This window comes from Thalassophryne amazonica, chromosome 2 (assembly GCF_902500255.1).
Source record: "Thalassophryne amazonica chromosome 2, fThaAma1.1, whole genome shotgun sequence".
Taxonomy (NCBI): Eukaryota; Metazoa; Chordata; class Actinopteri; order Batrachoidiformes; family Batrachoididae; genus Thalassophryne; species Thalassophryne amazonica.
This window is the reverse complement of record NC_047104.1, coordinates 46962996-46976543: the sequence shown is the minus strand read 5'-3', so window position 1 is coordinate 46976543 and position 13548 is coordinate 46962996. Positions and strand designations below refer to the sequence as shown.

Below are 13548 nucleotides of genomic sequence, written 5' to 3'. Positions count from 1 at the left end.
ATTGTGAAGTCCCCTTGGGCTTGAGTCTACAGAAGCCCAACATCCTATAAGTCAAACAATACTTGGAACAAAGGATTTCTTGTAGATATTTCTGTGTGCCTTGGGTAATCTAACATATCCTGAAGGTAGAAATTCAAATTCTCTAGTGGATGTGAGGGGTCATTAATGATTCTGTCACTTTCACCTTCACCACAGCCTGGTAGGAAGTGAGTTTGGCATTTCCAGGAGTGGAAAAAACACACCGCAGTGAAGAACAGAGTGGGTGTGTGATTTATATCACAAAAACTGGAAGATTCTCACTAAATGGAATGTGCACGATGCTTTCTCATCTTATTTTTAGAATTGTTGGAAGCCAAAACTAACTGACCATAAAATGATAATCATTTATTCTGAGCTAAAACTGGATCTGTGCAATGTGATAAGTGTCATCACAGATTCCAAATTAGTGAATGTTGCACTAATATAAAGTTTACAGACAATTTAGAAGCACACAGGATGCGTGTTCACCATTGTGCAATCATGTTATGTCCTGGATAGCAACCTCCTGGGCAGACAACTACCCCACCCCCACCTCTCCAAACTAACCATCTATCTGCAGCAGCCAGGTGAAACATGGGAGGCTCCTTGGCCATTTCCAGTTGCTGGCATCGTCAACACTGAAGCACCAGCACGTTGGATCGTGCCCAGAAAAATGCATCATATGGCCTAAATGTTGTGGCTGACGTTCCCTCACAATAAAAGTGGTATTCTTCGTCTGAGTCTTCCTAAATCACTCTTCATTTAACACAATCATGAATGGGAACATATCCTCCAAAGAGTGTTAGTACCAAAGACATCAGTCATCACCTTAAGTCACTGGTTAGCATGCAAGTTTCATAACCACACACTAAGAAGTACCAGGACAACTGCAAACCCAGATACTCCTGAATCACCTTCTCAAGTGCTGCAATCAGGTTATCCATTGATACTGCAAAGAACACAGCATCATCAGCAAGGTTAAGGTCATTAAACAGGCACCTCGGGGTCAACAAAGGCTTCTGAGCTGCTGGTTTTCACAACCCTAACCAACACCCAGACCATGCAAGTACTAAACAGCATAGGAGCAAGTCATGCAGTGCAAGCACAAATTTGACAAAAAGTTAATAATTTTTTTTTTTTTTAATGCAAGTGCAGTGCAACAAAATGCAACCATGGGTGTGGCATAAACACTAATGTTTTTCTATGTCACTGTGGAAGAATACTCTCCACAGCTTGGGTGTAATGAGATGAGGCACATGCTACGCCTGTAGCACCACTCATTGCCTACACTGTATAGCTAGCCAACGGGGAGTGGGGGTGGTAAGGGCTTCCCGGCTGTCAAGGAGCTGACTGTCTGACTTGCTGCTACCCAGATGGACAGGCCTCACTGAGTCTGAACTCAAGATGGCAGCCACAATGCAATCATTCTCCTGGGCAGAATAACACTTCACAAGGAAGATGGGGAATGCTTCAGTCACAGCTCAGCAGGTGCTCAAGTGACACACTCATTGGAATGTCCTGAGCCAATCTGGAGGACTGGCATTAAGGCAGAGCCCAGTATTAATGGAAAAACATTTAAAAGCTGCCAAAAAGAAGATTCTAGAACAATTGATGGAATGAGAGTAGTACAAAAACACTATATTTATTCTGAAACATGGTGACGCAGAAGCCAAAAAAATGACTGGGTTCATAAAGTAATCTGTTCCTGTCGATTTCTTTATCCATTCCATTCACCCCAGCTGTTATTAACGGCTTGTTGTGTGCCAGTAATTTGCTGCTCCCTTTGCGTGCTGAATGCTGCAGCTGTATGACAAAACTTGACCACTTCAGTTGAGAGATAACAGATTTCAGCTTCTCATCAATACTTAGGGAGCCGGTTCTTTTCAGATCTCATTAACAATTGTTTCGATCCACCGACACCTTTTGCTTAACGATTCCCTTATTGGTTCTTCAGAGTGGCTGTTGTTTTTGAGGGTGTTTGTCAGGAAAATGATCATTTCTCTACACTGATTACAGACCCTGCAACGGCTCTAATCAACCGTTTCTGCAGCACGACTCCACTTTGAAGCGTGAACCAATGAAGCAGTGCTTCGATCCACTGGCTCTCATTCTTTGATTTGCTGTTCTTCAGAAGTAGCAAGTCCGCTTCTTAACCCCTCTCAAAGCCATTAAAATGTCAATCGTGAGTCACTTTTGTGAGGATTAAAGTCACTAACTGGGACTCTTGTCTTGTTGCAGTCAAGAAACGAGACTCGTTCTCTGTTCCGTTGGTACAGCTCCAAATGCTGTGCGGCTCTCTGCCAAGACAGAGTCTGGTCAGAATTAATAACTTCAAAACGAATTGCCACTTTAAATAAAATGACACCTCTTTCCAAACGTTGTAATACAGACAATAAACTACAATCGACAAACTTTTTTTCCTCCCAAAATGAGACGTCCTGCATTCTTTATGAATTACATCCTGACATGCAGCACAGCCAGCTGCAAGAGCTCAGCTCAGATGTATGAAAAGACATTCATGCCAATAATGTCTGAAAGGAAAGGTTTTTGAGAAAAACAGATTTTATTTCTATTTATGTTCAGAGAGATTCACCATGTAGAGTTTATTATGTCCAGAGTTTAAGGATCAGGTGACCAATTTCATATTTATTTACTTTAAGACTCAATAAAATGTTGTTGACATAGAAAACCTGTAAAGTCTACTTTTAGTACACAGAAAATTCACAACAGGTATCGATAAGGGAATAGATAAGGAATCGGATCGATAGATAAAATCTTATCAATACCCATCCCTTTTCATACTGCATCGCAACTACAAGGCTGTTCTTTAAAAACTACATTAACACTTCAGCAATCGCTCAAACCTGAAAAGACAAGCTATGAACAATCTCACAAAATGACACCATACTTCCTTGCATGTATTGCATATTGGTGGTAGCACAGATTTTGCTGTTTTTAAATTACTGTGGAATGTTTCATTTCACACAAGCAGTTTAGGAGGAGCTGTGCATACAAGACTTGTAGACAGATGGCTAATGCACACCTCATCCCAAACTTTTGCTTGTTTTGCCATGTACAAATCATTGGACATTTGCAGGAGTTAGACAGGGATGCACTGCATTTATAGACAGAGCATGTTGTTGCTGTAGCTGCTGATTTCAACAGCACCAGAGAGATATAAAATGCTGTGTACACAGTTAACAGCGCACGTTAAGAGCAATATAATGATAACTACAGTGTGTGTTTTATTGTATGGAGACATCTATATTTGCATTTCAAAGATAAAGGCAGCCAACACCATCAGTGGAAAGCAGCACTGCATTTAAAAACTGTTTTTGTACTTGACAAAACATTTTTTTTCAATTAATTTATTAAATTATTTTCTGATTAACCAAGTAATCCTTTGATTAACTTAACTTCTCCCAATAACGCTCAATATTATATTCAATAATGTCTTCATAAAAGTTTTTTTTTTTTTTTTAGTTTGGGAGGACCTGTGAGTTATACTCTGGTGTGACGAATCGTCCGTGAAGATTATTTTATTCATTAAGTACACAGATGTATAATAAAACAAATGGTGGCTGGTTTATAACACAATTATGACAGAGTTTCAGGGGAGAGAGGGCAAGGAACTACAGAGCCCTGGAAGTGTCATCGCAAAATGTTTTGCATGTGGAGAGAATGTGCGCTCATTTTATTAAGACTTGTGCAGCACCCCTTACATGTGGGGTGCCTCGAGGCTCCATATTTGGTCCGCTTCTTTTTTCTCTGTATCTACTCCCAATGGGATCAATTTTTAGGAGACATATCTCTTTTCATTTTTATGCTGATGACTATCAAATTTATCTGCCACTGAAGCAGCAAAATGCATACTTTGCAAACCATCTCCTAGAGTGCACTGGTGACATTAAGACATGGTTGTCCATAAATTTTCTACACCTGAATGATAAAAAGACTGAGGTTTTGCTGTTTGGACCTAGTGACACTTCCAAAATCAATGTTGATCTGGGTCCCATGAGTCAGTATCTGACAGACAGCAATAAACCTGGGTGTAAAACTGGACAGTGATTGTTATGTGCAGACGCGAGTTGAGGAGCGTGACCAGCGTCTGACTGAACCCAGCGCTAAAATAACCAGAAAGCGGTTCCAAAAACAAAAATTTATTTCCCGTCTGTGCAATAATTGCGTACAACATAAATGTGCGGTTGTCTGGCGAGGTGAAGGACGGCGCGCTCTCAAGCGCCCAAATGGATCGAAGCCCGACGCTTCTGGACCCAGACTCACCGCCGAACACCCCCCAGGTGGACACGACAAACTGACTCTGTGAAGGATGGAAAAGGTGAGGTAAGTCAACAGCTACAACAAATATCCTTCAAAGGCACACACTATCAGCAACACATTCAGGTCTGAATTTAAGCTTTATGTAAATGAGCAGCTTCTCACAACAGGTGGAGGATCATCATTCCGTACGTCACGGCAGTGAGAAGCGAGCTGCACAACTCTCATCAATGTTCAAATATACTGCGTAACAAAATACGAAATTACTGTTAACACTTATTCAGACAATCATCACCTCTGATGTGTGCTGACAGCATGTGTCCCTCACCAGTCCTCCTTCACAGGCACGATGTGTCAAACCCAGGCGCGGTCCTCAGCGTCTCACAAACGAATGTCACAAGGTCGAGTTCCCGGCAATTCTGCTCGAATCACTCATGGCTTAAATGCAGAACGCCATCTCATTATCTGCTTCAGCTGAAAGTCTTTAAGTTTACACGTGAGCATCATCCACAGGTGCTGCAAGTCATTAGGCCTGCATGTGAACATCCTCCACAAGTGCAGCCAATAATGCTGATGAGGGTGAAGGACTCTTCTGCCAGCACATTCTCCACAGACAAAAAAACAGTTTGCATACCACCTGGAGAGCAAAGAAAAGAAAACAACACCAAAATGTCCAGCCAAACCCCCCAACACACAACAGTGATCTTAAATTTGATGCTCAGATAGAAACTAGACTTGACGACTGACCTATCAACTTAAGACAACTGGCCAAGGTGAAGCGATTTCTTTCATGGCATCATTTTGAGATTTTAATCCATGCTTTTATCACTAATCGCCTGGACTATTGCAATGCACTTTATACTGGGCTGAATCAGACTCTGCTTACTCACCTACAGATGGTGCAAAATGCTGCTGCTCGACTTTTGTCTGGTGTTAGAAGGTGTGAGCACATTACACCGGTTTTGGCCTCACTCCATTGGCTCCCAGTTTGTTTTAGAATTGATTTTAAAATTCTTTTGTTTTTAAATGTCTTCATGGCTTTGCCCCGTTATCTGTCTGACCTGCTCCATTTATACGTCCCTTCACGCTCACTCAGGTCAGCTGATTTGTCATTTTAAAGTGCTTTATAAATAAATTGAGACTGAACTGAGATTATTATATTGTGTGCTTGTTTTATTACATTGTGCGCACGTTTTAAGCATCGTTTGAGTAAAACAAGGGCACGATCTACTTAAACGTGGCCACAATTTCTAAAATGTGCACTCAACATTGTCTTGACTCATAAATGCTGACTATTAGTCAACAAACCTGGAGACAAGGTAATACATTTCCCCATTAGAAATGGATCTGGTCAGGATGTATCATCATGGTTTGGGCGCACAAGGACATACAGAGAACTCCAGCTGCCCAGCATGGCATCATCTGGAGTTTAAGCACATTAAAAAGGATGCTGAGGTCGAAGCGTCGTGAGGATGACAATTTAGGTCATATTATGAACTTCATTTTGAACGAAAGGAAAATGTCCACACGTTTTATTAATTCGTGTCCTGGGTCTCCTGCAGCCATTTTTTTTTTTCATGTGCGCGCACCAACTAATCGTCCCTGAAGATAATTTTATTAACTACACAGATGTATAATAAAATAACTGGTGACTGGTTTATAACACAATGATGAGCGTTTCAGAGGGAGAGAGAGAGAGGAACCGCAGCCAGCCAGTTTTTTTTTTCGTTTGTTTACATGTGCGCGCGAACACAACAAATAGAGCACAACAACTCGCTCCGTGTGTCTGAGTCATAAAATGCAGGGAAGACGAAGACAACACACTGGAAATAGTTTTTTCCTAATTTATTTCTTTATTGGTTTGTTTTACTGGTGCTTATAGTTGATAAAACTTGAATAAAGTTACTTGCACCAGTGCAAGTGCAGTATAAAATTACATGCACTGCTCGAATAATACGTGCACAAACTAGCACATGCATATACTATTTCGAGCCCTGCTTATATATACAAAAAAAAACAAAAAACAAAAACAAACAAATCAGTTATTAATAATTATAGAACGGTTGAGTGGATCCTTGTCATATGATTGGTGCTTTGTATGTCACGTGACATGGATTATTTGTCCCATTTGTGTTGCATTGCATTTAGCATGCAAATTTGGTTCCATACGTTTTGTATAACTGCACGCTGCGAAACCCCGGCCATTAGTGGGGTGCCATTTAGCTAAGTATGTGGAGTTTGTTTTGCTGACGGACGACGATTTGAAGGCGCTAATTGACGGTGCTAATTCTTCTAACACACACACACAGACACAGCCTACGCTGTAAGCCACCTGGAGGCATGAAGACCTGTTAGGATGAAGTTTTTTTTTTTTTGGAAGTACACGAAGTCAGTGCACAGCATCACATCACACACATGTGACATGTTCAGACCTTCTGCTACGTGTCAGAAGTCTGGCGGCAGCATTCTGAACCAGCTGAAGACCCCTGATGCTGGACTGCGGTAACCCTGAAAATAGAACATTACAATAATCTAGTCGAGAAGAAACAAAAGCATGAATCAGGGTCTCAGCATCAGGCATAGACAGGATGGGACGGATCCTCGCTGTATTTGTATTAAAATGGATCCCTGTGGAACCCCAAATCTCATGTCACCAAGGTCAGAGGTAGTGCCATTATACAAGACACATTGAGAAAGACTGGACAGATGTCAACCGCACAAGGGCACTTCCAGTAATCCCCAAAAGAATTCTCCAACATATTGAGCAAAATATGTTGATCTACGGTATCAAACGCAGCACTGAAATCAAACAACACTAGGGCTGAAACGATTGGTAGAGTAACTCGAATAATTCGATTACAAAAAATGTTCCGAGGCAAATTCTGCGCCTCGAAGCTTCGTTTAACATTGTAGTACATATGCCAGGCCTGTATGTCGCGCTGCAACGTCCGCAGAAAAAAAAACAAACAAACAGAAGTAGACTGGAGCATAACAGCTAGTCAAATTAGCAACGATAGCTACCGCTTTCCAACGTGACACAGAGTAAATAAAGCCTTTTTATGGTCCACACTGATCATCTGAAATAGACTTACTGTGCATTTAAAGTGAAGCAGTTTGTGTATTTTTAAAAAACACATGGTCTGCTCTACATGGGGAGGGACCCGGTCGCTGGCTGCTGTCTCTCTCTGCCCAGTGTGAGGGGCTCTCAGACCGGGCGAGTCACAGCTCTGTCCCCAGCTACATTGACAAATAGCAGAAGTCCACTCTTTCTTCTGTGTTTCCCTCAGACTCACACTGAGTGTTTGACTTTTTAATTTTTGCGTATTTGGGCAACGCACAACACAAACACGGTAACTTAAATAAAATAATTAAAAAACCTGACTGAGGCTTGCATGTTCAACCTCCACCTGAAATGCATCTGCTCAATTACAGAGAAAGATGGATTTAAAAAAAAAAAAAAAAACAACAAACAAAAACTTATAAATTGTTAAATTTTACAAGCTGGAGAAAATAAAACAAAGCCACATCCCATCGCCATTTCAGCAAAATGCCAACAATTTGGTGCAGTGACATTGTGCCATTGCTTAGGGAGAGCCCTGGACTATGGATGTTGTTTAAAAATGCACAAGTACTTTTTATCCGATTACTCGATTAATCGCCAGAATAATCGATAGAATACTCGATTACTAAAATAATCGATAGCTGCAGCCCTAAACAACACCAAAACCATAGTGGTGTCTGAGTCCATTGCTCGCAGAAGATCATTCACTACTTTAGTGAGTGCTGTCTCTGTGGAGTGATATTTCCTAAAAGCAGACTGCAGCGGCTCAAAAAGATCATTCTCAGTGAGGTGGTCTACAAGCTGCCGTGAAACCACCTTTTCTAAGATTTTGGAACAAAATGATAGATTTGGTATCGGCCTGTAATTTTTAAATACACTAGGGTCAAAATTAGATTTCTTAAGTTAATTGTTTAATCACTGCAGATTTAAAACATTTCGAAACAGATTCAGATGTTAATGACAGACTGATCATTTCCAGCACAGTCGGCCCAAGAGTGGACCACAGGTCCTTAAAAGGTTTTGTTGGTATGGGATCAAATAAACAGGTTGTGCTTTTTGTAGACGCCACGAGTTTTGTCAGCACGCCTAATGAAATACTATCAAATTCTGGATATCTAGGTAACACCTCAATGGTAGCGCCCACCTCCATAGCAGGTTTTAATGGCTTGACGGAGGCGTGTTGAGATAGGCTCAGCCTAATATCTTCTATTTTCTTCTCATGAAATATATAATTATATATAATGGCAAATATAAGTGCTTGTCATTCGAATTTTTATTAATTCAAATGACAAACACATATTTGCCATTATATAAAACAAATAATGAATGTTTTACATTTTTTCCAAAGGTACGAATATTTCATGAGGTGAAAGCTGGAACATAACATTCAACTAGGCAAAGACGAGTATGTTCCAGCTTTCAAATCATGAAATATTTGTTAAATTGAACTCAAACATTCATTATTTGTATACTATTTATATAGCACTTTCCCAGAAATCAAAGCACTAAACAAAATAAACTATAATAAAAGAAAAAATGCCAACAACAGAGTGTATACCTCAACCATACACAAAAATACCACATTAAAGAGCTAATAATACAGAAAAAAGGTGCAACTTATACATGGGATTTTCCTCTTCAAGAGGCATTTTTTTTTAAAACAGGCGCGGCTTATACTCTACAAAATACGGTGTTTATTTTACAATAAATAAACATAAAAAGGAAATGAATAAGTCTGAGACCATGTGCTAGTGCTGCACTTCACCACCTCTATGGCACCACCAAACCACCTTGGGTCCTGTGTGGCAACCACAGGCAGGCAGGCAACCACTCCATCCCCACATCTATAAAATAAATTCATCGATGTCTCTCTTAAATAATCATCTATGTGCCACAGGCAGGTGAAACGTGGACATCCTCTTGGCCTTCTCCAGCTACTGGGGTCCTCAACACTCAGGTACCTGTGCGCTGGATCATGCACAGAGAAACATGCCACATAGCCAAAATGTCAAAGCTGAAGCTCCCTCGCAATGCAAGTGATACTCCTCGTAGTAACAGCTCATGTGACACGTTATTCCAGCAGTACTCAGATGTCAAGCTTCTTAATATAAAACTGTCAAAAATTAAAAAGCCAGTGAGGGATAATTTGGGTTTGGGGGGGAATCTTGCCTGCATAAAAATAAAAGAAGTGACATTAATCAGCCTGAAATCTATGAATGAAGCCATATCAAACTTCAAAGAGCATATCACACTCCAATCAACACCATGTTTTAAAAATTATACCAGATTATGAATCATTACTTCCAACTCTTTAACCTGTATGAGTCCTGATGTAGCTGATAAAAATTAAATTAGCCATACTGCATCTGAAAAATGCACATTGATTCAGAACTACTTTTAGCCATAAATGTGACGTAACCTGAGGTGCTGTCTGAAGGTCACTGGTCCACCTGGGTTCAGCTTTGTCAGCCTCATAGACGGTGGATCTGGTTTCAATGAAATTGGGGCTACCGGTAGCACTGGACTTAGCTAGTAACTCAAAGGGCTGAGAGATGCTTCACATCACGGCTGCTCTGGTTGTCATCTTTCTGTCCCTACTCTGTGATCACAGAAGTGACTTTCTCAGTGGAACTGTGTCCCGCACATAGCATCACAGCTTAGCATGGCAAACCACATACACGGCCGGTTCCACACTGGAACAGGAAATGCGCCTTAAAAACTTTCTCCTGGCCACATGAAAGGAAAAAATGAAATCCATGGTTAGACCATTCTCACACTGTGCTGGGCTTCACTTCATTATCTTTGGAAAATCTGTCTGCCTATAGTGCATCCAAAAGGTATTCACAGCACTTCATTTTTTCCACATTTTGTTATGTTACAGCCTTATTTCAAAATGGATGAAATAATTCTTTTGAAAATTCTACACAATACCAAATAATTACAAAGTGAAAAATGATTTTTTTTTTTTTTTTTTTTTTTTTTTTTTAGATTTTTACTTATTCATTAAAAATAATTACAAAAAACAAACAAACAAACAAAAAAACCTAAGAAATCAAATACATAAGTATTCACAGCCTTTGCCATGAAGTTCAAAATTGAGCTCAGGTGCATCCTGTTTCCACTGATCATGCTTCTACAGCTTAATTGAAGCCAACCTGGTGTAAATTCAGTTAACTAGACCATTTAGAAAGGCACACACCTGTCAACATATAAGATCCCACAGTTCGCAGTGCATGTCAGAGCACAAACCAAGCATGAAGTCAGAAGAATTGTCGGTAACCCTCTGAGACAGGATTGTCTCAAGGCACAAATCTGGGGAAGGATACAAAAACATTTCTGCTGTTTTGAAGGTCCCAATGACCACAGTGGCCGCCATCATCCATAAATAGAGGAAGTTCTGATCCACCAGGACTCTTCATAGAGCTGGTCGCCCATCTAAACTGAGTGATCAGCTAGAAGGGCCTTAGTTAGGGAGGTGACCAAGAACTGCTCCAGCATTCCTCTGTGGAGGAGTGGCCCAGCCAGAGCTGAATCCGACTGAACATCTCTGGAGAGACCTGAAAATGGCTGTGCACCGACCCTCCCCATCCAACCTGATGGCGCTTGAGAGGTGCTGCAAAGAGGAATGGACAAAACTGCCCAAAGATAGGTGCACCAAGCTTGTGGCATCAGATTCAAGAAGACTTGAGGCTGTAACTGCTGCCAAAGGTGCATCAACAAAGTATTGAGCAAAGACTGTGAATACTTATATACATGTGATTTCTTAGTTTTTTATTTTTATTTTTAATAAATTTGCAAACATTTCAAAAAACTTTTTTTCATGTCATTATGGGGCACTGCAAAGATCCTGAAAACCTGTGTGGGTCCACATTTTTCCACAGAGAAACTTGATCAGGGATTGACAGGAGAATCAATTAAAGAACTGGATCATTAATGGCATAGATAATCTTCCCAACTCCCACCTCTAGCCTCATTCATGCAGAGTCCCCCAGTTTCTGATAACTGCCAATGCCATACAGATTTACCACCTAGTCTGTATTTCTTCATGATTGATATAAATTAGGTCAAAGTCATCTTCAGTGACTTGGAAAAGTATACATGTATCCACTCCACAATTTGTCAAAACAAAACTGGCTGTAAAAGTGGTCTGTCCAATTACTTACAGCTAATAAAAACAGAGGCGCTGTGTATAAAAACTGTAACTCCTAAACGGTTAATTAAATTTTTTTGTTAAAGTCCTTAAATTTAAAAGGTTTATACAACATGCATATCTTGGCTGTTTATCCAAGTCCACTGCAGTGGTGTATACATGAAACTGCAGTGGTTAAATACTTACGTATGTACCTGACTAGGTGCATCCCAATATTTTGGTTTTGATATTTTTATTCATATCATGTAGAAATTTGTTTTCACTATGAATATTAAGGGCATAATTTTAGAAAATCTAAAATACAGAAGCTTGATTATTAGCAATTTGATATCTTAAAAAAATAAATTTGCAAAAGCTAAAAGTCTGAAAAACATTAACATGCCACTATACATGGACTTCAAAAGAACAAGTGGTGCAGGTGCAGCGCAGATCAGCTGGCAGTCTCACTTTCTGAAACTCTTTGTGAATGTGCTGTGGCAGTATCGCCCACTTTGCATTTTGCACCATTTGCAACGTGCACATAAGCCAGGAAAACTCGGACAACTTATTGGTAACAAGACCACAGTAACAAGTGCGAGACTAGTATCTGCTTTACAAATGAATGCACTGCTGAAGCCTCTGTGCACTTGCTCCTACAGCAACAAACACAGATTATCTTGATGCAGAAATGCAGACAGCCATGAGAGAAATAATGTTGCCTGCATCTATTCACAGGGAAACTGCCTGCTGTGCATAGTCATTTTGCACCATATGTGAGGTCCTGTTTCCTGCGAGCATCAGCACGATGTGAAGCTTTGCACCAGAGACAGTGGGATAAATCCCTCTTCTGTTATTGCACTTGTTGATTACAGTGACAGCGGACATGGGAGAGAAGAGGATGGCGGGGAAATGGAACTGAACACTGTCATTGTATTCAGGTCAGCTGGGCCTTGGACTGGCTTCAAATATGCAATGAAATGGTCAGTGTACAGACAGAGGAGTCCTTACTTTCACGCTGAGCTCATAAAGCCAGAGTCAGCGTTTAACATTAGACAGACTCGCAGCTCAGCATTGAAAAGCTTTAAGGGTACACCATACATGCATTTGGTTTACTTCTAGGGATGCACCAATCCGGATACCAGTATCGAGTATCGGCCCAAGCCCCTATTCATTTACTTGTAATCACAAAACGTCTGATACTACAACATCTGATACCCTTTACAGCAGCGTGATATCAACCTCTCAATGAGGGATTTTCACACACATGGTCCGTAATTTCCAAACTATAAGATACAACTTTTTACATACATTTTGAACACTGCAGCTTAAACAATCATGCGGCTAAGTTATGGATTTTTACAGGCTTTCATGCAATTTACTCAGAAGTCGAAATACGTCCATCAATGCTGTCCACTGATTGGCTGAAAGCCGCAGTACATCATGCGGCATAAATTCATACACGGAGTAAATATAAAGTCTTACCTGTTTCAGTGGAATTCCTCATCACATGATCCTGAAGAAAAACTATCCACATAAAGCCTCCTGAGTTTGGAAAACAACATCTGAAAATACTTTTAATTCCTTGTCGTAGATAAAAAAAAGTTCCTCTGTGACTTCGACACTTTGCTCCACAGTTGCTCCATCAGATCATGTTTTCAGCAGCGGAGACTGTCCATCAGTTTGGTGAGTTTCAGCGCTTGGTGTGACTGTCAAGGCCGATGGGAGACTGGCTCAGTCTGCTACAGGTGTAATCCATTTGTTGGATGTCTGTGGTACTGTGTTCAGAGCCTCCTCTCCCCTAACGCTCCGTTACGGGGTAATAATAAAAAACTGACACTGCAGTTGGGGCGTTACGTTGTTTCTGAGGGTGTGTAATGGGAAAATAATAATTTCTCTATGTTGATTGTGGAGCCGCTGATTCTGATATAGAAGCAACACATCCACAATTTATTCATCAACCTGTATCAAAGCCATTTCTTCCTTTTCTGCTGATTAACGTCTCTAAACAGGACTCTTTCTGTGAGAATCGTCCACCGCTTCACACGGACAGTTTTTATTCGTT

General features: G+C 40.6%; 1 protein-coding gene across 3 annotated transcripts in view; it reads right to left on the bottom strand.

The window, feature by feature from the left end:
- LOC117523955 (tyrosine-protein kinase CSK) overlaps positions 1–13548 on the bottom strand; it is a 163365-nt gene that overhangs the window by 122871 nt on the left and 26946 nt on the right. The gene's annotated exons all lie outside the window — the stretch shown is intronic.